The sequence below is a fragment of the Ylistrum balloti genome, unplaced genomic scaffold, assembly GCF_031769215.1.
Source record: "Ylistrum balloti isolate Yb309-2 unplaced genomic scaffold, AGI_CSIRO_Ybal_v1 Utg370124, whole genome shotgun sequence".
In the NCBI taxonomy this organism is placed as follows: Eukaryota; Metazoa; Mollusca; class Bivalvia; order Pectinida; family Pectinidae; genus Ylistrum; species Ylistrum balloti.
The window spans coordinates 504,119-510,118 of record NW_026782139.1 but is presented as its reverse complement, the minus strand read 5'-3'; positions in this window follow the sequence as shown (position 1 = coordinate 510,118).

Genomic DNA, 6,000 nt, shown 5'->3' with positions numbered 1-6,000 from the left:
TAACGCTACAATACTGACATGAGTAGATGAGTACATTATGGTGTACCATAAATACCGTCATAACTACATTCATCACGCCATTGTATATGCCATTACATAAGACAGAATAATGTGATCACACGATTAATGTATACCTTCGTATTTAAATTCTAGATACATTTATTACATCTATATATGTCAAAATATAACATCAGACGTATATCAGTTTCGAATAATATAATCATGTGATATGTATTTACCATCGTATTTTTTTCACGTCTCTGAATGTGTCGATATCACAGGACAGTATAATGTAATAATGCTTTAGAAACATGTATGTATCTGGTCATGCATAGGTACAAAATAATGTGATCACATGATAGATATATATATATTATATGTAGAGATCGTAAGACAAACTAATGCAATAAAGTGAATCAATCATGATATACCAGAATCACCATCGTACATCAGGTAGAGAAGCGATTTGATGGCTATCACAAGTAGGATAAGGTAATTACGTGATAAATACGTACCATTATACAAGTAAGGGTACATAAGTATATGATCATGTAAACCTCGTGGTAGCAATACCCAGTTAAAGATTCTCACATCTAGGTATGTGTCAATATCGATAAGACAAACTGAATTGTCTAATCAGTGAAAAATGTATACCAATATCCGAGTAAAGGTACAGGATAATATGGTCACATGACTAGCATGATTATTTCACATTGTAAACTAATGTAAACCCGTGGTAACAATAAACCATCGCGTCTCGAGTATACATGCAGTATCACGTCTATGTATATATCAAAAGCACGTCAGAAGTCACGTGATAGATATACTGCATACCATATTACAAGTACAGTATAAATGCAATAACTACGTAAAGAATATGTCCCAAATTACAGAATAATGTTGACGCTTGACAGTTTGAGAAGAATCGTACGCTTTGTCAAGTTTATGTACTAGTGAAGATCATGAGACGGAATTATGTAGTCTTATAATAACTATCTACCATCATACAAGAATACATGTGAAGACAGAGTAATGTGATCACGTGATGAACATATACCCATATAGGTATATTTATGTACGGAACAATGTAATCACGTGATAAGCATACACCATCATGCAGGTGTAGCTACAGAATAAAGGAATTGAGGGATAGTTGAAAAACATCTTAGTTCAAGTATAGATTCGATAACATAGCAAAAATACTGTAGTCACATGAAAAATGTATATCATCATATACCATGTAGGTATAGTTTTGTACGGAACAATGTAATCACGTGATAAGCATACACTATCGTGCACGTATAGCTACAGAATAAAGGAATTGAATGATATTTGTAAAAAATCTTAGTTCAAGTATAGATTCGATAACATAGCAAAAAATAATGTAATCACATGAAAAATGTATATCATCATATACCATGTAGGTATAGTTTTGTACGGAACAATGTAATCACGTGATAAGCATACACTATCGTGCACGTATAGCTACAGAATAAAGGAATTGAATGATATTTGAAAAACATGTATAGCTACAGAATAAAGGAATTGAATGATATTTGAAAAAAAAAATCTTAGTTCAAGTATAGATTCGATAACATAGCAAAAAAAAATAATGTAGTTACGTGATAAATGTATACCATCATATACAATGTAGGTATAGTTTTGTACGGAACAATGTAATCACGTGATAAGCATACGCTATCGTGCAAGTATAGCTACAGAATAAAGGAATTGAGTGATAATTGTGAAGTATCTTAACTCAAGTATAGATACATTTGTATAATGTATTCAGTTGTAGATGCTCGCTAACATAGCAAAAGAAAAAGAAATAATAATAATAATGTAATTACTAAATAAATGTATACCATCGTACCTCAATGAGCTGTTGACACATGTATCAAGACCTTATAAACAATGTACATTGTTATATAAGACAGAATATGAACACGTGACAAAAAACGTACCGTCATAGGTAAAATCAAGTTCAGATCATTGTAATCGCGTGGTAATTATACATTATTTATGCCTAAATCGTAGGACAAAATATTTTTACCACATGATGAATAAATTCCGTTTTACATCTAGTATATGCATGAATTAGAACAAGGAAGGGACGTCCGTCAACGTCCACGTGCTAACAACGACGTTAACAATGTAATGAACTAGGTGACAATCACATGCCCGTAGGGCTCAAGTTCAGATTCCCTACGGATGTTGTGGATTTTAGACGCTTTGTCTTTGATAATAATTTTACCGTTTGTAGTCCACGTCTGGGCGATTTTATTGGCTTTCACTAAATTTCTCGCGAGAAATGCTAACTTTCCTCGGTATTTTGTCAGATCCTCGTTGACAGAGATAGACTTGTGGGACGGACTGTTGCGAAATCCCTTACTCGTCTTCAGCAGCTGGAATTTCGCATCCACGGAAGTTAGACGGACTATAATCTGGCGAGGCTTGTCTCTCGTATGGTCTGGTTTGCCGACTCGATGAGATCGTTCCACAGCGGTTGGGGGGAGGTCTACATTACAGGCATGAACAGCCTCAAGGATGGTGGTGGTAGTGTCCTCGCCCTCCTGTTCCGGAATACCAGAGAATCGAACAAGGGTCCTCCTTCCGTATTGCTCCAAGTCGTCGATCTGATGACGAAGATCGTCATTCTCGGCCTCAAGGCGGGAAACCTTGTCAAGTAGAGGGGCAATTTGTTGTTGGACTGCAAGGTGCAGATTATTCTGTGTAGTTTGCATGTCATTCATCAAATGAACACGAACTGCCATAGCTATTCGCTGAACGTCGATGTCTGACAGGGACGCACCCATGGGATCGGCGGGTTGGAAGGTTGCGGACCCGTGGGTAGCGGGGATAAATGGTGTCTGGAGAAGGCTCTGCCGGGGTTGGCCGCCCTGGTGTGTAATAGGTGATGGATTGTTACTGGCCATAGCGGGAGTTAAAGAGTCAAATACACTATCGGGTAAAGGAGACGAAGAAAACGAAAATTGTTTCTGTTTTTTATTGTCTCTATGCACTGGTGATGGGGTTGATGCAGATGACAGGGCTCTCTTCCACGTTGTATTGTTAGAAACAGACATATGTAGGCATATGTAGACAAGATGGACATGTAAACAAACCAGTTCAGTCGGTGTGGCACGCGCTACATGTTACGTGTATACATTGTAGGTGTACGTACATGTACGGTTCAGTGATCACAGGTATGTACGGAGATGATTGCAACTTCAAAGTTATTCATTTAAGGTGCAATAAAAAGACTCAACGATGAGAGTATATAAAGCACAATGGTCAAACATCATGTAGTAGTGGTCTCATGCCAAACCTGCACTCCCGAGTAGGAATAGAATCACATTTTAGTCGGAGCTCTGTCAGTACCGTCCATTTCCACTAAGGGCAGATAACTAGGCTTTTGATTTTATGTCAACAGAGGAATATCTAAGAATTTTACATGTTTGGAAAAATGTCATTAAAACATGAAGCTATCTAAAATTTCAGAATTTGTGTATAACGTTGCATTTTTTATTGCTGCTAAAATGCATAGCTTAAAGCTGCTATCATTTTATAGTTTCTGACAACAACAATATTGACAGATGGGAGATAACTCATAACTATCCATTACAGTTTTCTTTTCACAACTTTGACGTGATATTGTGTATTCAAAATTCATAAATGAAACAAAGACATAAACAAATTTTAAAGTTTTGTGGAAATTTTAAATGTGTAATATTCCAAATTTTGGCAACAATTTAAGTGCGTCAATAGAAAATATAGGAAAATGTTTATACAATGACTGTTAGCTAAAGAAGCACAATGGGTAGTAGTTTCATGTATGAGTTTGCTGAAGGTCAGAGGGGAAAATACACAGGTTTAATTTGACTTCTTCTAGATTTGTATATCTTATTTTTAAAAAAAAAGCATTTTTGAATTTTCAATTTTACTGGAAAATCTCTAAAGCAAAAGATATTTTAACTTTTGAAAATTAAGAAATGTATCTAAATCAGTTATGTAATATTTTGATGGTGACTTGTCAAACATGTCTGTTATAAAATAAGACACCAGGTCCATTAATCATCTACCTCAGTTAATAGTTCAATTACAGCATCATGTTGATTTTATTACAAAGAGGAGAATTTTGAAAATTATTTCCATTCTCCCATGAACATATTGTGGGTTGGAGACCCTGAACACCATGGTTGGCAATAATGTAATAATATTCAACGATGAGACCAATTTTCTTGTTTGTAAATGTAAAAAGTCAGTGACAAAGGTGGAATTTATAGATAATACACAGATGCTATAACATGAACAGAAATACAGAGAAAGGCAGAAGAAGATAAAGGTAATATTCCTATATAAATTGTAGTAAATTCCTACCCAATGGGAAATGTGACACCCTAAGGGCAAGAAATTCAAATTTTAGTATATCATCATCAATCCTTCCATTCCTGAAATTTGAATCTATGTGATAAATTTTAGTCCCCTGTTTAGAGCCCTGTGGGTGGGGAGCATATAGTTCCTAATTTTATGTAAAATTTTATTAAATTTGGTTCAGGAATAACCAAAACATCCCCAGCATATCCAACGTCCAGTTAACATTACAAAGAAACAAAATTCTGTGAAGTGTACAATTGTCTTGTAGGTATGGAAATATGATGTATTTTAGTTTTACTTTAATTACAAGCTTTTCTTTGACTGTGAATCAGTACTATGACAGTGTAGTGCTAAAACATAACATGAAGTGGACTAATAAGTGGTCTGTTCACACAGGTGATCTCACAATGGAGGTGATCTCTTTACACAGGTGGTCCTCGGTCTAGGTAAAAGCGTCAAAATTAAAAATAAAGAATCCAAGCAAACAAACATCAAGATGATCTTGAGACTTCACAAATACAGTTTATATCATAATCATGGGATAATATCATCAAATTCTATATTTTATACTCGATAAATATTTGGTGTTCAAGATCAAATAATGAAAGGCTATTTTATATATCTTTACAATGGTAATTAATGCAGTTGTTATCCTAATGTCCTGTCCTGTCCTGATAATGGTATTTACACTTCTGATCACTTTTTGACATTTTTTATGACATCTACTGATCAAATTCCAGCATTCCATACTGATAGCAGACAATATTTGATCGAAGGTCTACATGTCTGTCAAGCAGGATGGTACTTCAACCACCTTCAGCTATTTATTATTAATGCTGAGGCTCCAATTCTGTGTGCATCTGAGATCGCAGTTGGGAAAGTTGACATCATTGCATGTCTTCAAACAGAGTAATCTAAACAAAATTGGTGAAAGGCTTATTCATTTTCAGCAGAACAATACAATCTAGGTTTGTTTTCAGTTTAAAGTTTACTTTTGTGCAAGGAAGTAAATGTTTGATTCATTATCATGTTGAACAGATATACTTTACTGTTTTTGAAAGTATGAAATGCAGTGGTTCAGGGTAGTTTTATATTGTGTAAAGTTATGTAAAAATTCTTTTAGCCTTTTCCAGTTTTTTTATAAGTAGTGTACACATGTTAACTGTTAAGATGAAATAAATATATTCAGGCCATTACACCATAAAAATTGAAGGATAGAAGTATTCTGTGCTGACAGGCGTGTCTCAAACAGGGGCTTTTAGCTGTTGATATTGTTCGTGCTGCCTGTAAATCTTAGAAAAATATATAGCAAGTTGAACTTTAAAAATGTTGAATTTTACTAAAGTTGCAAATGGTATTGTCTACTTTTGTTTTTAAATCAATTTATTACTACTGTCTGGTTTTATTACCAGCATTTCTTGAAGTAAGTTTTGATTCATTTTTACAAATATGCTTAAAAATAATTGATTTATTGATTGATAGGGTTTAATGTCTGTGTTAATACTATTGAAAAACTAACCTTCTGATTCTAATTTTTTCTTTGAACAACAAAATACTTCACTATCAAACAAACATTCATATTGTATTTTACTAGTATGCATTTAGTTATATTTGGTTAGTTTC